Below are 21,107 nucleotides of genomic sequence, written 5' to 3' on the forward strand. Positions count from 1 at the left end.
CGCCCAGGGATTCTTACCTCGAATATGCTTTCAAGCCATTCTGCATTCTTCTTAAAGAATCGATCCTTACTGTGGGTTTTTGACCATCGCCGATTAAATTGACCAATCCAGTTTTTAACACCTTGCGCAACATCCGCAGGTGCTTTCGACAGTGCCCTCGACACAAAGTCAAGTAAAAGGTTTTTATCTCGACCAGACGCAAAATATTTCTCAACGATATTTTTATTTGACAGCATTTTGCTTAATGAAATTCAGTGGAACACACTTAACACCACGTAAGAACTGCACTACACTGAGCTACTGTCACACAAGAAACAAGAGTAAACAAATAATTATTTTCGATTGGGTTTCCATGACGACATTTCACATTTTCGGGTCAAAGTGGTCTTCGTGGTTGAGTGGTTAGCGGCGTCACCCGTCTAACAGCTATTTTGCGTGTGCCTTGGAGTGAGGGTTCGATTCCCGCTCCAGCCGGTGGAATTTTTTGTAAAGATATAATATATACAATAATGACCCGATTTTATCAGCCCCCTTTTTAAAAATATTTTCCAATATTCTACGAAACCCATGCGCTATTTCAAGGGTTTTATTGCACCAAAGTTTATCCTAAACATCGATCAAGAAGATTAATGGAAAAGATTTCGAATTATGGATATAGGAAATTACTGAACATTAAAAGAATAATGCGTGAAGGGACTGATAAAATCAGGTCATTACTGTAGTTTATATTTTAATGGATATTAAGAGACCAAACTTGCTTATATGTATAGGAAAAATTCCAATTTATTCACCTATGGTCGGACCCTATTTAGAAATCATCCGTCTATAAAGTCAGGATCTTGAGATACAGCAGCACAAACATATTCACTTTCAATAATCACTAGCGCCACCTAGTGGATGAATTCTGAATTGTTCTGTCCATCATCCAACAATCCTTGACCTCCTGATCAACTTTGCCGAAAAAAATCATCCGGCTAAATAGTCAGGATCTTGATATACAGCAGCGCAAACATATTCACTTCGAATGCTCACTAGCGCAACCTAGCGGAGGAATTCCGAATTGTTCTGTCCACCATCCAACAGTCCTTGACCTCCTGATCAACTTTGCCGAAGAAATCATCCGTCTAAATAGTCAGGATCTTGAGATACAGCAGCACAAATATATTCACTTTCAATAATCACTAGCGCCACCTAGTGGAGGAATTCCGAATTTTTCTGTCCATCATCTAACAATCCTTGACCTCCTGATCAACTTTGCCGAAGAAATCATCCGTCTAAAAAGTCAGGATCTTGAGATACAGCAGCGCAAACATATACACTTCGAATGCTCACTAGTGCCACCTGGCGGAGGAATTCCGAATTGTTCTATCCATCATCCAACAGTCCTTGACCTCCTGATCAACTTTGCCGAAGAAATTAACCGTCTATATCATCGGTATCTTGAGATACAGCATTCAAATCATACAAAATAGGAGATTTTAGGGCAAAACTGTGAAAAACCCCAACTTACCCTATCGTACCCAAGATGAAACCTACTCCAATCGATTCCTGAGACTTTTTTCTATAAGAATGACTATTTTTTAGTCTCTTGTTCCAGCGAGCACCGAAGTTATTGAATTTTAACACATTGTTTCGATTTTGTCCCCAGTGTGCATTGGTTGTACTCAGCATGACTTCCAGTGCCCGTGCAACTCGTCTGCGGACTGAAATGAAGCTGAATAAAGAGGAACAGTTAATGAAGGAGCAGGAACTGCAGACTCAGAAAGAAATCGAGAAGAAATCGACGGAAGAAGCTCTACGTCGTCTTGAGGAGAAGAAGGCTCTTATGGAGGAGGAAGCTAAAATCCGGCAACGACAGCTGGATGATGAAAAAGCCTTTCGAGAGAAGCAGCAGATGATCAGGCAGGCAGGAGTCGTTGGAGAAAAATCAAGGTATTTTTCGACAATTGAGTGACTGTGGCAGCAGAGGGGGATCGTTTCACGATTCGCTGGATAAATGCTCTTCCGAAGCACGCGATGTGGACTCGGTTTCTTCAAAAGCAGTTGCTTTGCATAGACCGCTCCCATCACTATCTATTGCTGATCAACCAGAAATGTAAGAACCTCGGCAATCTGTTACTCCATCACATCATAAGCCTAATCAACCTTCGGTGCCATTATATCAACCGTCTGTTTTGCCTAACTTTCCGAAACCGCAAGTGCCTAATGTACCTCGTCACTGGCCTAGAGGTGATAGACATTCCAAGTCGTCCACCGCATCGATCGGGAATCGATCCTTCAGTTCCCAGGAGAGTTCCGGAGTTTCCCTCCCTTAATTCTAGAAGCAAGCAAAATGGCAGCTAGACAAGTGATGGGAATAGAATTGCCACATTTCTCTGGCAATCCACAAGATTGGCCAATATTTATATGTAGCTTCGAACAAACCACAGCTGCCTGTTCATACACTGATGCGGAAAATCTCATCCGCTTACAACGATGTTTGAAGGGGCACGCATTAGAGTCGCTACGGAGTAGACTGCTGCTTCCTTCTAGCGTCCCACAAGTCATCAACACTCTGCGAACTTTGTATGGCAGACCCGAGCTTCTCATACGATCTCTCAACGAGAAGGTCCAGCTCCAGCACCTAGACATGATCGACTTGAAATGGTGGTGGAATTCGGATTGACCGTACAAAATCTCGTTGATCACTTGAAGGCGGCGAAGCAAATCCTGCATTTGGCTAACCCGAGAAGCTACCCGGATCATTGAAAAAGGAATGGGCGGTGACTTCATGGGAGAATTAGTGACGGCAGCAGGTTCCGGGCTTCAGCCGGAACTTCAAGGGCGATCAAAAGAGGGCCAAGGAGAAAGGTGTGGTACAGACGCATTCGTCGCTTCCGGCTTCTTCCTCTGTCGCTGTAATGCAGTCAGCGTACAAGAAACCAGGTAAGCCATGCGCGTCATGCGAACGAGAGGGACATCGAGTGGCAGATTGCCATCGATTCGAATCGTTTAACGTTGATGAACGGTGGAAGCTTGTCCATCAAAAGGAACTGTGTCGAACTTGAGGGGGATTGAGGGCTGCCACCAGAAACATAACACACTTCTCCGGGGAGTCCTCCCGTCTCAACCATCACCGAATATATATGCCAACCTCCTCACGCAGGGGCACGGTCTCTTTCCTATGTTCCGTATTCTTCCTGTGATCTTATAGTGGGGGAAGTGTACCGAAGTTGTTTTTGCGTTCATTGACGAGGGATCCTGAATCACTCTTTTAGAGGAGACAATTGCTGATCGTTTGGGCATGTCCGGGTCATTGGAACCATTAACATTGCAATGGACGGGCAGGGTAACCCGTGAGGAACCAGGGTCACAACGAGTACAGCTGGATATATCGGGTAAAAGTAATGATAACCTTCACAAACTTTGTCATGTTCGCACAGTTAGCTGTCTGGTGCTCCCTTCGCAAACCAGTATCCTCATTTGCGAGGGCTTCCGTTGGAAGAGTATGATCTAGTCCAGCCAAAACTACTGATTGGATTGGACAATCGTTGTCTGGGCGAAGCTAGTCCGCTGAAGCTACGTGAAGGTAGGCTAACGGATCCGATCGCTGCCAAATGTCGCCTAGGCTGGAGCGTTTATGGGTGTGTGGCTGTTTCATCTATGCAGAGAGCAGTGGTCAACTTCCATGTTGCTGCACTCACCGACCCAGATGATCAGCTCAACGAACAACTACGGGACTACTTCGCCCTGGAAGCTGTTGGTGTTACTGGGCACTACGAACCCCTGGAGTCAGAAGAAGAAATGCGAGCGAGAAAGATTCTGTAGGAAACAAAGACCGGCGGGACGAGAATCCGGATTTCCCGGATAGCTATCCTATGGGAGTTCGTCGTCTCCAGTCATTGGAGAGGAAACTCGAGAAAAATCCATCCTTGAGAGAGTGGTTTCGCGAGCAAATCGCCGAGTACGTACAGAAGGGTTATGCACATAAAGCCACTGAATCCGAACTGGCGAACGCAGATAGGAAACGTATGTGGTTTCTTCCGTTAGGAATCGTCGTCAACCAGAATAAATTGAACAAGGTAGGGCTAGTTTGGGACACAGCAACGGTGGCGAATCGAGTCTCTTTCAACTCTAAACTTCTGAAGGGACCAGATCTACTAACACCTTTACCAGCTGTTCTCAGCCGCTTCCGCCAGTTTTCCGTGGCCGTTTGTGGTAAGATCAGGGAAATTTTTCACCAACTGTTGATTCGTATCCAAGACCGATGAGCAGTCCATATACAGGTAAGAGCTTTTGAACACTCCAACTGAAAGTGATCGAAAATCTTTTCGATCTTCTGCTCATTCGTCCTATTGTCCATTTCAACATTTTAGCCATTTGATGTTTGGTTCATCTGACCATTTGTCCCTTTATATTTTATTCGACGTTTCGCCCTTTTGACCTTTAGTTTTTTTTTAAATAATGTTGCATTAACACTGTGGTAAGTTATTTAATTTTTTAGGATAAAAATTGGTACCAAAACATAACATAAGGGCCCCACTGTCAAAGAAGCCAAAATTTGTATGAAGTTCGCTGTCCCGGCATAAGCTTATTTGAAATCTTTTATTAAATAGAAGCTCTCTCAAATCTTCACATCCAATTCGGTAACCTCAGCAGAGGGCTTTGAAGCAGCACGGTCTTCACTTTCCTTTCACATTATTAGAGAGAAGAAGACAAAATAGAAAATCTCAACTGGCAACGCCCGAAAAGAAAAGCTTCTTGTCCATGCGTTGAAATACGGAAAAATTCATTCCCAAAGCGATGAAGTTAAAACCACACCGCGATCAAAACTCTTCGTGTACGCATGTCTAACCAGCCGATATCTCTTGTTAGGGACAATAATATCTACTAGTCGATGCTGTGAGGGGAAAAGGAAATGGAAACCATTTCTCTTGTTAAGAGCCGAGCATGCCCACTGATAACAAGCGATTTACCAATATCTGAGGAGAAGATGCTGCATCGGAAAGCTAGTGATTTACAATTTTTTGAGTGAAACTTTTATTGCACTCTGCAGTTGCCGCGGCAGACGCCGCCATCACTAATTAACGAACCATTAATTGCTCGCTATTTGGTAAAAAGTGCATTGGACGTCTCGCACGCCTCGGAGGGCGACTGCTGCTGCCGCTGCATTCGAAATCGATTAACTTATTGTAATATTTTTATAGATTTCACTCTCTTGCCTGTCGAAGTTGGCAGTAAAAGTGACACGGTTCGTTAGTTCCGCTAGGAATTTGCATTTAATTGATGGCATTGGTTGTCCATCCCACAAGTGAGAGATTGGCGTTAGATAACATGGGTTTGGTACCAATCGAAAGTTCATTGGATAGGAAATCGATGACTGGCACTTTTACTCTCGCACTTTTTAGGCGTGACAATTAATACAATATGTATTGAAAAATAAGTCTAATGCTCCACAAAATCGTAACCGGAAAGATGGATCACCAACAGGACTAATTGAGTTAACAAAACGATGCTCAATTGGGTGCAAGTTTCTCCAAACCTTTAAATGGAGAAAAATACATCTACGGCCGGCCACAAATTAGCCACAAATCACATTTTATAAATATTTACACCCCAGAGGAAGAAAAAAAACACAACATGAAAAGAGGGTAACGAGTGCCCGATTGATGCACACAGCACATGTATAAATCATTCCCTGTCAGTGGAGAGCCGCCTCTTCTTGTTCCCGAGACACGGCAGGGGCACCGAATTTGCTTCCCCAATCTGGACCACGGGCGCAATTTGCTCTCACCTGACCATCACTTACCATGGCCATAATCATCAACATCATCATCTTGGTAGCCCCCGGAGACTTGGGAAAGACCTGAAAAGCGTACCCCCAAAACAAGCCGCCATTTCTGAGCAGCCACCACGAGGAGATGAGCAATGTAAAATGTTTTCACAACCTTAATTGAGATATAAATATTAACAAATTGAATTTATTTTCCTTTGGGGCATCTTGTTGTTGTTGATCTTCTTGCTTTGCTTCCTAATGCCCAGTGCCTTCTGCTGGGGGCCGCTGATCGCGATGAAAGTTTGCTGCCCCTAAAACGGAGCGAATTGGAGGAGCGATTTAGAAAATAAAAGCTCTTTTTTTTTCGACATTTGGTCCGGATTGGCCACGGATGCATGCGCGCTGCTGGTGAGTGGTGATCGATGGGGGTTCCTTTCGACTTGCTACGGTCTCTCGGTGTTATCGTCCATTGAGCAGATGAGGAAAAGTTGAGTGATTTATATTCATTGGTGATGACAGATAGTTACACTGTGGCAGAAGCCGATAAGTAAAAGCTTCGATTAAGCCTTAAGCTGACGGTTGGGTGGACGTTTTTAATTATCAGTTGACAGAAATTCATTAGAAAAAAAACTCGAATTAATTCACTTGCGGTAAGATTCAGGACTGAGCTTAGTCGAATGACTTGAAAAATACAGCCTGCTTGGACCATTTTCGCCTGGTAAAATCAAGTTTTCACTTCAAATTGGCCGTCGGGGTGAATGTCGTGTATTGGCTGAAATCTTCAATGGTCTTCTCAAGTACCTATCTTACTGAGAAGCAACACCATTTTTTTCACTTACGATACCAAAACTGGACGTCTGTTCAAGGTTGTCTTGAAAGATCTGCCCAGTGGTGAATCCCTGGGCCACATCAATGAAGAATTGACTAAATTACTTGGAGTTGAGCCAGTCCAATTAATCAAAATGAAAATGAAATCCCGTCCTGGCGATTCGCGCAATGGGATTTCTAATGATTTTTATTTAGTTCACGTCAAGTCTAGCCTTATGCTCCATGTCCGAGTGAAGAAAGAATTTCAAAAACCTCACCCAGTGCCGTAAGTGCCAGGGATGGGTCACCGGAGCAAAAAATTGCTACATGCCAGCTAAATGCATGAATTGTGCTCACACAAAGGACGTCTGTCCTGTGAAGGAAGATCCTAAGAAATTTAAATGTTCAAATTGTGGTGAAAACCACAAATCCAATTTTAGGGAATGTAGGCTCGCAAAGCGATCCTACAATATCGTTCTAAGTGACAGGTAGGAAACACTCCACGTTCCCGACCAGGTACTAATTTATCTGCTGTTAACAACGGTTAACCCACCACCTTCGGCTTGGTTATATAGTGCCTTTACTGATATCTGCCTAACCAAGCCTGATCTATTGTTCGGTTGGTGTGGTTGGATATGTGTGATGAGTTAAGCTTTTGTTCATGTTGAATGTTGTTGCTCTTTGAAAAATTAGATACCGCTATCACGATCGAACAGGCAGACTTGGCTAATTTGATTTCGTTGTGTTTGGAAAAGCTGCTCACGATTTCCGCGGTCGCATATGCTACGTCATTTCATTTGAATAGCGTCTTGTACCCGGGCTTGAACGATCGTCAATCGTAGTTGATTGTTGTGATGAAGAGGGAACAGTGGCTTAGTGGTGACCGTTTTTGCTTACTGATCAGGTTGTGCGGGCTTTATCACACATTACTGAGGTAATATGATCGCATCATTTGCTTACCATGTTTTAAAGATCGCATCATTTTTCAACGTGAATTCCAAATCATATTCATTCTTCTCATTAACAAAAACTTATTTATCGTGACAACCGTGCAGAGTTTCCGGGTAGAGGGGATTAGCAAAACCAGAGCAACATAATATCTAATTTTACTATCAATATCTTTTACATAGTTGATGATGCTAATTTCAAATGACAGCCTAAATTGGTAATTTTTATACACCACCACCACTCGCCATCATTCTCCAACGGGGGAGTTTGGTAAAGAGAAATGATCAAACTGATTTATACCTTTCTAAAAAGTTGTCCTTGATCACTTTCTACTCTCTATATACAATTTTTACACTGCCGTACTCTAATGGAACTAGCAACTCTATACTTTCATCTCCTCATCTATTGTATAAAAATTACCACTTTAGTCTATTATTTGAAATTAGCATCTTCAACTATGTAAATCGTTGACTTCACGCAGAAGTAATACAAAACATATAGTCAAAGTATCAATATCTTATTATGTTATTGGTAAGATGTATGCTATAACATGTTAATACGCCTTTTTAATAGAAACTAAGTGATCGATTCAACCTCTGGTGGTGAATAAGAGAACTTCAAAAAGAGTATTGTGAGCAGAAATTTCTGCCGTGATACAAAGGAATCGGACCACTTTTTCACTATTCCTGATAAATTGATTCATCTGAGATGCTCCAAAACTTGATCGTCAGTTGAAAAATTTAATTCTGTAACGTTTTTGCAAGGATCCTGCTGGTGTCCAGGAATATTTTTTTTGAGAAAAATGTAAAATTAGAATAATGCCTTAGTGGTTATGGTCTTCCGGATTTCTTGTGCGTGAATAGTTGAGGTACAAATCAGTTCAGATCTATGGAAAATCGTAAATTAAGACTATATATTACTGATGGAAATTGGCAAGATGTTCAATGAAAAATGCTTTAATTTGCGTTGCGAAAAATCCTTATTCTGGTGTAAACAAACGGTTTGGTTGACATTTCCTCTTGAACTCGCGTGGTTCACCCTACGTTGGTGGTGCATTAAGAAGGCCAATAGCTAATTCTACTATCAGAGCAAAATTTGCAAGGGCTGTTCAACTCTGCACATCCCAATATGTGCCGAGTACTTTATCTGTTCCGAAAGCTAAGTAAAGCGTTGTGCCGAACGTGTTGAAGTGTGGCAATTAAGGTATCAGTCTCAGTAACTCACATTTGAGTTTTGAGATTGTGTGTGTTTACATTTTCAAGTCAAGAACGGAAAAAAAAGTTGTGAAGCTTAATTCCAAGATAATATTCAACGAGCTGGTTGCTGGGCATCCGCTTCAAGGAAGTGGCACTCGAAACTTAGCCCCTCCGCGAGAAGGAGAAGGGTGACTGATGACAGAAACTGTCCATCCAGGAGAAGACAATTCTGTATCGTGCGTCATTCTGGCAGACGTTTTCCGAAATCAAGTACCTAACCAGCAAATGGAAGATGAATCTTGTTTGCATTATCATCATGCTACTCGGGCAATGCTACAACCTGAAAAACAGGAAGGACTCGATCCAGTGGCAGCAATAGACCTCCAGTAGCAGTGTCAGCAGTCGTGGTTAGGTACTAAATTCGTCAACTGGCCGCCCCTTTTTTATCAAACTACTTCGTCCACGGATTACTCAAATGTCGGTTCAGGATCTCGATACTGGTTGCAGTCGTTTGATTACTACCTGCTCCTTGTATCTTGTATACGCCTGTTCTTCCTTCATATTTTTTATCCTTGGTCATGTCGGAATCGCATATTAATCTCCCTGAAACTGCTGCCGGTTCCGATTGCGTTCATTAATACCGCTCTGTAATACGGGATCCACTGACTCCACCAGACTCCACAGTCAATTGAATCCGAGTTCAGTTCATAGAATGAGCTGTAGGTATAGCTGCGATTGCAGATACATCTGAAGAACGGTAGGATCGTTCGGCACCGGGCTTACCCATACAATTGACTCTCGGTGCGGATCCTACGGCCATCGAGTGAAAACTTAATTCTAGTTAATTCTGCCGTATTTTGCGGGGTGTGGTGACTCTGACTAATTCGCTTGGAACTCCCTGAAACTATGGACATCTCTGAATATCCGTGTAGACTTTCTGTAGAGGTTCATCCGCCAGAAGACAAATAGAGTCTCGTCAATTATACAATCTGTTATTATGATTCAGGAAAATTTCGCTGCAAAATGACACTGACAAAAAAATCCCTTTCCCCCTTACTTTGAAGTAAACGAAGAAGTAAACCTTAGCAACGATTGGCAAAATGTCAACACAAAACAGTGATGCCGTTATATTATACTAGCTGAGTGTACCCGGCCTTGCTCGGGATTCAATATTAGCTTGAGTTTATGCGCCATTTAAAAATAGCATGCTATATTGTACGTAGCCCTCCTCTTATCTAAGGGGCTGCCCCTTATGACATCCAAATGCCAAATTTGGTTCCATTAGCTTGATTAGTTCTCGAGTTATGCAGAAATTTCTGTTTCATTTGTATGGGAGCCCCCTTTACAGAGAGGGAGGGATCTCGGACCATCATAAGAAGCTTTCCCTGCCCCAAAAACCCCTGCATACCAATTTTCACGCCGATCGGTTCAGTAGTTTCCGAGTCTATAAGGGTCAGACAGACAGACAGACAGAAATTCATTTATATATATATAGAGTTTGTATCATAATTGTGTGTTTCGGCACAATGTGAAGAGTTGATAATTTGATATTTTTATGATATGTTTAAATCTAAAATAAATATTTAAAAATTACATAAAAATAACAAATTGTGTTTTATAACAGAATGAGTTAATACCGAGGGGGACGACTCTATCTACGATGCAGAAAAGATTGTGTTTTTCTATGGCTAGCTGCGCGCACGCTGATTAGAAAGAAGATTGATGACGATTCTGAAGATTTCCTGCAAAAAGATGATACGCGATGCAAGTAGATGCGAGAAATGAAAGAAGATTTTTCGGAGATTGATTCGCTAGTGTGAGATTTGTTGAGCATCTAGACTTAAGGTTAAGATGTGTCGCCCTCCTCGGTTAATACTATGATTTGGTTTAACTTATTGAACAACAAACCAGTAGCTCAATTAGATATGATAGCAAGCTTTGATATTATCGTCCTAACCAGGGCCGCAAAATCTCGACAATACATGGTGATATTGACAATTCTGCTTTGGTTACTCATTTGAACTAACAGTCATCGTGTAAGGTAGGTAGATCACCTTTTCGTGGTACGTTACGAGATCTACCACCGATTCCTAGTCCTGACTTCTTCAAACTAGGGAAACAGGATTTTTCAGTTATCCAAGGAACACATCTTAGTCCTTGTTACTTTTTATGCCTTGTTGATAGTGACAAGAGTTGGCTTTGCCCACCGAGGATCATCTCGAAACAAGGAAAAAATGAGTTAGTTAGTCTTCATCTATGTGATTCCTAATCTTCTATTCGTTGATCTCTAGTTTGAAGTGGTTAAGACTAGGGTTCTGATGCATGGTCATTATCGGTGTCATTCCTTTTTTTTTGTTGCTAAGGAATCCAATTTTGACTGACAGAGGGGCACGCCTTTGGAGGGTGTTTCAATACTCCGAAGAGTATAAATAGCGGAACCTTTCAATTAGAGTCGGATCCTTGCGATAAATGCAAGAATGTCAACTGTAAAAAAATCGAATACTTCATCATTTTTCAATAGTGATGGAGTAATACGACATGCACTAAACTAAGGACACGGGATATACTACAATAGATCAAATTACTGGTCGCAGTGGTGTTAGGTCCCGAACAGAGGGAAAAAACAGTCATCGTCAAGGCAAACCATGTCAATTGTCAATGACAGTGTAGATTTTTTTATTAATTAAATTTGTAACGAAATTAAATGAGTTGAGCAACATAATTACATGGAGCCAGTAACGATGACAAGCATTTACGACCTGAACTGCTTGGATAACAATAATGTGGCACAGATGCACGAAATTACACTTTTTGTTACCAGAGTAATATTTGTCATTGACGAAAAAGAAATATTAGATTTTGACGAAGGTTTTTGTCGAGGATCAAGTCTGTCAGTGTTTATGTGAAAAACATTTTGTCAATGTCGCGCCAAAGTCTAAATAATAATATCTCGTACGCTGACGTCAATATCTGATCCATAGTAAAGTGTCATATTTTTGAACATTTTGATATCATCCTTTGTGTAAAGTTCACACGACACACGATCTGCGTTATTTTCGTCTTTGAAAAGTATAACCAACCGGTCTGCACTCGTGTTTATTTCAGTTACCGTGAGACGTAGTTTGTATCATTATTTATGTACGGTCCTTATATTTGAAATGACGTTTCACATTCATCTAGTGACGGCCGACTTTCATTCGAATAATCGATTAATCGATTAACGAACCGAAAAGTAAAATATTTGTAATCGGTTATATCATGCCGATATAAGCATTAACTTCTCCAAAGGATCATTTTTGACAGACGTCGTTTACTTACAGGACTTTACTTTTTCCTCCTGCCTTCAACAAGAAGATATAGCTGAGTGGTCAGCATACGAGACAGCCACGCAAGCGACCTGGATTCAAGACTCGTTGAATCCTTGCTGTAGCTTTTTTTAGTTGTTTATATTTCAGTAATGGCTCAACATGATATTGGTTAGTTATTGTGAAGCTCAAAAACGCTGTTATTCATGAGATATGCCAATAGCTTACTTTTCTGTTACTCACTTATTAGCCCATCCCGAGCAGGAGAAAATAACTAATGAATACCTAATTCTGATCTGATACCAAAATTTGGTATTGACCAGCATGACATAAGAGGTAAAATACGAAAGAATAATACCAAAAAGTTACATGCAGAATACCTTGTAAATACCAAAAATTTATATTTGGATACTAAAAGAATACCTGGGTGGTATTGTTTTGGTATTGCATTATCATTATTTGGTGTTGGAATGGTATTGTGCGAACATTTTTTTGGTATTATTTTTTGGTATTTTACCTCTTATGTCAGGCTCATCCATACAAATTTAAGGTATCGAGATATTCGTTCCTGCTCGGGATAGATTGGTTTAATATTTTACCTCTTACCTCTTTACCTCAAACCAATCACAAAAAGAGTTCTTTAGATTTCCTATTTTCAATTTCAAAATTTGCTATTGATTAGATATTTTATTCTACTCGGGTATATACGGTGCCGGAAGAAAAAGAGCTGTAGAACTAACAATTATTTCCCTCCCCCGATGATCGCAAGGACGCGACGGTGCCGTTTTTGGCCTTGTCGCCGGAGTTTGCACACTGAGAATGAATGGCTGATCCCAATTAATGGTTCTTTGTGTAAATACATATTTCGCTGCATCTGGTCAATGTATACTGTATAGTTTATATACCGTGCGGGACCGAAATCCGTACATCTAAGCACGAGAGAATCATTTACGGTCAATACTAAATAATGCTATCACATTATGCTCTGTATCACATCTTTTTCCTTTACATTTATCTTTATTTTTCCAATATTTGCAAACACCAGGTCTTAAAATTACCTTCAATTATTAGAAAAAAGGATTTAAATTGCACATATCTTGAATCAAAATCCGTACAGCGTTTTACGATTGAATCAAAATCCGTACAATTTTGAATCGAAATCCGTACACTGTGTTGAGGATGAATCAAAATCCGTACAGTCATGAATCAAAATCCGTACATGAATGTAAATCGATCCAAATCAATGAAAAAAAAACGTGTTGCTATCTTGAATAAAGTATTTTTTTTTTTGTAGTTGCTTGGCTAAGAGTCCAAAACAGCTATATTCGTTTAAATACACTAGTTTACAGCATATTTGAACTTTGTACGCTGATGGTCATTTCCCATGTAAAATCGTGCGCTGAATCCAAAAATATAGTCAAAAAAAATCTCGGTAGGATAGTTTTGAAGATATAGAGGTAAGAGAGGCATAGTGAACAGGTGGGGCATAGTGAGCATCGCGTGTGCTCCAGCTTGGACTTTCGGCCGTTCAGAACAAATTTGTAGGCTGTAGGATCAATATCTTAATGATATTGATCCTACTACCAGTTGATTTGTTTCATGCAGTTGGAGATCCAGAGCCAAAGTACGGGATGCTCACTATGCCCCGCCTGTTCACTATGCCCCTCCTTCCCCTAGCTAAAAAATGAAATCTCACGTTAAAAAAAAACTAAAACACAAATATCTCTGGCTGCAATGAAGTGATATTATTTATTTTAACGCCAAATTAAACGTGATAAATTTTTTTTTTCGATCGTAATAACACTATTTTTCCGTGAGAGTAATGGTAGAACCACCATAAACATTTTAATTAACATTGCTTAAAAACTTAGCAGAAATTCAATTTTTCTTAGGAAAACTTAAAAAACAAACTATTAACTAACAACAATACCATCAATCTCACTGACAATTGATGTTCAATTGATCGAACGAAAAAAAATTCTTACCTCTAATTTAGCGTTAAAATAATTGATATAATCTCATTACAACCGGAGATATTTGTATTATAGTAATCAAACTTGTTTAAAGTGAATTTTCGTTTTTAGCTGTATCTCAAAAACTATCCTACTGACATTTTTTTCGACTACATTGTTGAATTCAGTGCACGATTTTACATAAGAATCATTCTTCAAAGGTTCAAGTTCATTTTTTTTACTTTTAATTTTTTAACTAATGATATCAGCGTTAGATTAATTGATGCTCCAATCGATTCAAAGGAGAGGTAACTGAATTCTTTTTATTTAGGAAGGTAACTGTTCTGGATTTTTATGCTAACTAATATCATGTTTAAGGATTAATTTCTTCCAAATTTTATTCTTTACCAGTGCTTTGGGTTAAATATTTTTACTGGAGTTTTCCTCCGATCAAAACTTCGAGGTTTTTGAAATTTGACATGTGATAACGTGCAAGATGCGCCATACTTTGGAACTCCATCAACCCACTGGCATCAAGCGATAAATTAACCGGTTCCTAAGATGGTAGCCCTATAATGGCGGATAAGTAAAAGAAAAATACAACCATCTTAGAAACCAACAAAAAAAGACAATGAACTGACATCAAGGATTAGTTTTTCGTTTTGTGCATGAAAATTAAAATTGGTAAAATAACGACTATAACTTAATTTAATTTGATACGTCAAGAGAGTAATAATCATAAAAATATAGATCTTTCATTGCTTTTTTTCCACAGCTTTCTTCTGCTTCTTCTCCATTGTTACCATTGCCTTTTCAAGTTATAATGCTTTCTTGCTTCCAACCCTAATAAAAATAACCATAATAGAGAGCTTAACGACGTGTTCGGGGTATCATCCAAACCATTTGTGGGAAAGTTTACCCATCCGGGATAAAGTTCGTTCATGGTATTCGTTTATTAGGGAACTTTCTTTGCCCTTCTTCCTTTTCTTCCTCCTCTTCCTCTCTCGCTCAACCTTTTTCTTTTGTCGTTCCTCAATCCTTTGTTTCTTTGCGTTCTCTTTATCAATTTTCGCCCGCACTACTTTCATGTGTATTTCCGGTCATTCCTCGCTGGTAGCTTGGAATGCTCTCTGGCCCATTTCTGTCTGCTCTCTGTAAGGGAGCATCCAAAAATGACGTAGCATATTTTTGATCAATTTTATACTTCTCCCCCTCCCTCGTAGCGTATTTGGCTATATCCTATATATGGCCGGTCACAAATTCTGAAACCCTCACCTCCCCCCTCAAATGCTACGTCATTTATGCATGGTCCCTAATTTGTATATGCGTGTTGGTGATATCCTGTAGGGGAGCTGCGTTGTTTTACTTTTCGGCTGGTTCTTGACGCTCTTCATTAAAAGATATTAATAATATAACATTTACAATACGAATAAAATAAGAGAGTAGCGATTCAATACGGCATCTCTTATGGTGGTGAATTGAACGGCAAAATCCCTGGATGCTTCTCGGTAAGATTTTTCCGCACGCATCATTGCCACACACAGTTCGAAAAGTAGTGTAAATTTCTGTTCAATATGATGCACACAAATGGAGCATCATATATCATATAAGTTTACATTATATATAATGTAAAGTTCTAGCACAATTCATGCAATGTAGCAAATATTGTATACAAAAGCCCATCTTTGTAAACAACATTGTTTACAAGTTGCTCGGTTGTGTGAAATTAAATTTAAGTTTACGTGAATGAATGTTTACATCACAATTAAAATTCAGAATTTTTATCTGTGCAGCCTTCTCCAAATCCTCCGGCGTGTATTTAGTTTCCATGATCTGCTGAAAAACATTGGATAAAGTAGTCATTAGTGATGCACAAGTGTACGGATTTAGAATCAGCTGTTATATATGGATCGAAATCCGTACAGTACTAATTTTGATAAATAAATACCTTATGAACGATCCATTGCTTAGAATTGAGATATAAAACAATAAACACTTACCTTTCCGATCGACCTTCAGGAAACTACTTGCAAAAATCACTTAAATACGCTTAACAACTGGAAGTAAATCCGAGACATTTTCTTAGAAAATCGTTAAGAGCGCAACCGATTGACAGAAATGCCCGACACGTGATAAGGTTTTTATTTTTCTTATTTTAATTGCATGTTATACTGCTTAATTGTTGAAATAAACATCAAGCTGATGCATGAATGAACATGAATATGTATTCATGTATAATATTTACATTGTTATGATGCATATAAATAAACAAATTCAACAGGGTGTACGGATTTCGGTGCTGTACGGATTTCGGTCCCGCACGGTATATGCAGAGGCTTTCCTTAGCGCAGTCGGTAAAGGCGCAGCTATAAAGCAAGACCATGCTGATGGCAGGCAGCGCGTTTAGATTTTCATTTTGGTGTATACATTTTTCGGTTGAAACATTTTCGACTTCCCTGGGCGTAGAAGTATGATTGTACTTGCCACACAATAATGCTGATTACATCTGAATTGCCCCGAAAATTGCAAAAAAGTATGACAAATGTGCACGTTTCCGTCAAATCGTTTTGGTGTCTTCAGAGCACTTATTGCTTGCATCATAAGGAAATGAGTGCACCGAAGACGCCAAAACGATTAGATGGAAACTCACACGTTTAGACGTTTATCACACGTTTTATTAAGTGAAAACGTGCTTATTTGTCCAGTTTGGTGAGAAATGCGCAATAATACTAATGCAAAAATGGTACAAGGTTAGAAAGGTCTCAATTCTTAATTAACAACTGTGGAACACTTAGTTGCGTTTGTAACGGAGTAATTCCTGGATTGCATACTGACAACTGTCATGTACCTACTAATCCTTATTCTAATTGCTTAAGGAAAACTATTTGGAAGTGAATAGCATTCAGAGTTCAGAACAGAAAAAGCACGACAATTACCATTGCCGGCCATGCCCATCTTCTCCGTTACTGGGGAAAGGAAGGATATTGTTGATGTAGCATCTACTTAACGGAAGGCTAGCGACTCACCGACGCCCTCTTAGATGCTAGGGAGTTGGACAGTTGGGTAGGAGCTGGGTCAGGATTCGTTTAAGCAGGCGAAGTGACCGTAGTAATTGTTTTATTTTGGAGGAGCCTGTGAGTATAAACCCCCGATCTTATACTCAGTAAGCAAAAGCGGTAGCCACTTAGTTAGCCAAAGTCCTCAATTCAAATATTGGTACCTAATTTGGTAAAGTTTTGAGGAATACTGATTGAAATATAATGTAAAGAAATAGAAGATTAAATAACAATTAAAGTATGAAAAAAGAACAATCTCACCAAATCAGTCTATGTAAACCCGTAGCAAGCAGCCCTGTCACGTTTTGCGTAAAAGAGCGGTTCCATATCATTAAAGCAACGAGTAATTTTCATCTTTTTTGATTTGCATGAAACGTTGCATACAAGTTTTTGGGGAAGAAAAACGCCGTTTTGCATACTTGGTTCGCCATTTTGAATCTAGCCTTACTTATGAGAAGGGCCTATGAAAAATGCACATGATATCTTCAAAAAATTGTATCTCGGAAACGGTTTGTCCGATTGGTTTGGTGTCTTGGGCGAAATTTTAGACAATTGTTGGTGTTATATGGAGAAAATATGCACGGTAAAAAAAAAAGTTTGGTATTTGTGTTTTGAACTAAAATATAAATTTTCCCTTTAAAGTGACATGTCAATAATTTTTTTATTATCCTTATGTTATAGCTGACTGAAAATGCTATCTAGTGCACAGTAGGTTGTTCTGGAGAAAAATAGGTTACGATGAAAAAAATTGTTTTTTAAAAAAATACAATTTTCAAAAAAGCTATTAAAAAAAAGTCAAAAAAGTTTGTCACCCTAATTTTATGAAAGTACATCAAATTTGCAAACAAAAAGTACTTCGGTAACATTTTTCTAAGATGCACCGTTTAGAAGATATTACTGATTTAATATTGTTTTTTTTTGATAACTTAATAAGTTTTGGCCCTTTTCGGATGTACTCCGTGTTTTTTTAGTTTCAAAAGTATTTTTTTCAGAAAGATTGGAAAATTTTGAGTTAAAATGACACTGACAGCTTAAAGATTCGAGTGAAATTCTCTGCCTTAAAAGTATTTTGAAAAACAAGTTACAAAATCCCACTATCAGGAACAATGATTTCTTCAAGTGATTTTTGGTGCGTTGTGCTGAAAATGTGCATTCAACTCTTGCATATCGCCTAACAGTTTAATCCATTTAAACTGGATGTGTTTATACTGTGCATATTTTCTCTCTATTGCCGAACATCGCCACAGACATCAAACCGATGAGACAACTCGATTTCGAGATACACCTTTTTGAGAACTGCAAATGTAAGTTCCTCAATTAGCAGGGTTAATTTTCTGGTCATAACTCCAAATTAATTCTGATAAGACGCCAATGAGTGGTTTCGAAAAAAGCGGACCTCTAAGCTCAGTTTCAAGAACTGATTTTTTTTTATGGATGTTCAGGATCTTCCTATAGTGAACCATCTCGTGGTCCCAAAGGTCCATTTTTGGTCTAAGCGGTCACAACTCCAAATTCATTCTGATAAAACGTTTATGTTATTTCGCAAAATTCATGGATTTCTAAGATCAGTCTCATGAATTGACAACTTTGCGGATGTTCCGGATCTTCCGATGGGCCAACCCGTAGTCTCCAAAGTCCATATTCTAAACTCAACTCCGAATTCATTCTGATAAGATTTTTCTTTAGTTAGGAGACTTTCAGCCCTGGGTTGGTTCGTCTCCGAAAGTTTTGATAAGATGTCTATGAGTAGTTTCTAAACAATTTTTGTTTTATAAGGGTTCTGTAGACCATGATTTAGACTTGTAGAATGCTTTAAAACCTCGATAAAACTTACAATGTTGCTTGGGTATGAGTGGTTTCTAAAAACCCGCGGAGCTCTAGGATCAGTTTCATGAATTGGCCACTTTTACGGATGTTCCGGATATTATAGTGGACCATTCCGTAGTCCCCAGGGTCAATTTTTCGGTCACAACTCCGAATTCATTCTAATAAAAAGTTTATGAGTGGTTCCGAAAAGTCCGTAGAGCTCTAGGATCAGTTTTATGCATTGACCACTTTTACGGATGTTCCGGATCATCCGATGAACCATCCTGTAGTCCCCAGAGTCCAAAATAAGGTCATAACTCCGAATATGTTCTGATAAGACGTCTATAAGTGGTTTGAAAAATCCACGGAGCTCTAGGATCAGTTTCATGAATTGACCACTTTTTCTGATGTTCCGGATCTTTCAGTAAACTATCTCGTGGTCCGCAGGGTCCATATTCCAGTCACAACTCCGAATTCATTCTGATAAGACGTTTATGAGTGGTTTCGAAAATGCCGCGGAGATCAGTTTCATGAATTGACCACTTTTACGGATGTTCCGGATCTTCTAGTGGATCATCCCGTAGTCCCCAGGGTCCATATTTCGGTCACAACTCCGAATTCATTCTGATAAGACGTTTATGAGTGGCTTCGAAAATGCCGCGGAGCTCTAGGATCAGTTTCATGAATTGACCATATTTTCGGATGTTCCGGATCTTCCGGTAAACTATCCCGTGGTCCCCAGGGCCCATATTCCGGTCACAACTCCGAATTCTTTCTGATGAGAAGTTTATGAGTGGTTTCGAAAAATCCGCTGAGCTGTAGGATCAGTTTCATGAATTGGCCACTTTTACGGATATTCGGATAAGTGAAAATTCACCAAATGGAACTGTATTCAAAATTTAAACCTAATTACCCATTCGACCTAGTTGCGGGCTGTACCAAAATTCCAGTAAAGTCGTAACATGTCCAAGTCCAAATCTAACACAGTTGCAACCGATGCTTATTTCATCAGAAACGCTTTCGTCTTTGGTTTGACAAACAAGCAGATTTCCCTTGAGTGGACATCATTGTTTGACCACCACCATCACCCCACTGATTTCGAAGCCGGAAAGTCCATCGTCGTAGGACGCCTTCCGATGGAGCAATGTAATAAGTAACATGCAATCAATGCGAAACGATTTCCTTCTGCTTTTTTTTTCTCGAAAACTCCACAACCTCGCACGTGTTCATCACGGGATATCAACAACCTAGCAGAGATAAAAATGAGGAGGGCGGAAAAGTTTTCAATTTCCCCCATAAGTACCAAAATCCCAATGTTGTCTATGTGCCACCCAGTGATCTATACACAGCACCGTCCGACACCCAGCGTCATGTGCCGGGCATGTTCGATACAGTTTCTACTTCTGTAATGAAAAACGCTCAAGTTTTCACCATTTTCACCTGCACCCATCCGACCGGCGGTGGCCGTCGGTCGCTGTCGTCGTCGTTCACGGTGCAATGGATTCGATCTCCGGCGCGCGCCCGAGAGAGTGGCCGGTGTTTCGGATGGTATTGTAAAGGTGTCAAAACCCGTGCACGATATGAAATAGTATGACCAATTCGAAGTATGTGGAGTTATCAAACGATGATTTATGGAGGAAAGCGGAGAGCGAGAGGAATGCTGCATCGAAGATGTTTCAGATACTTTTTCTTATCGTAAATACATGAACCAGCAGCAGATAGCCATCACAAATAGAGCATGAAGATAGCGGCAAGAAAGTAATATTTTGCGTGATGGCTGGCGGTACAAATTTCTGCAGCGGCGCTTTTGTTTGAGAAAGCAGGATGTAGCTCGCATCGAGGAAAAATCCATTGAAATTTTCCTTACGCAATTTTAAAAGCCACGCTCGTGGACTTTAAATGGCTACACAAAAACGGAACTAACAAATTCCATCGCTTTACAGAGATGCAGCTGCTATTTAGCATTTGGTTCTAATCGAATCGAAACACCCGCTAATAACGCGTACTATAATTGATACCAGATCGGCAACGGACCGAAGAGCCGAAAACCAAGAACGAATCGCATCCTACACTTATAAAGTGCGGAAATTCCTTGCTTGTTCACGCCGTTGGTTCTATTGTCTAAAAGATAATACGCGCTTGCTTCCATTCCAGCTCAGTATGTTTGATTGTGAAGAGGAAGCGATTAGCACCAGTAGAACCGTGACGACGCCAACCACCCAGCGAGGAGGCGTTAAGCAAATAATACGCCTCAAACGATCGAACGTTATCGGCATTGGCAT

This window comes from Ochlerotatus camptorhynchus, unplaced genomic scaffold (genome assembly GCF_037179485.1).
Source record: "Ochlerotatus camptorhynchus isolate MF236.1 unplaced genomic scaffold, CSIRO-AGI_Acam_v1.1 ptg000370l, whole genome shotgun sequence".
NCBI lineage: Eukaryota > Metazoa > Arthropoda > Insecta > Diptera > Culicidae > Ochlerotatus > Ochlerotatus camptorhynchus.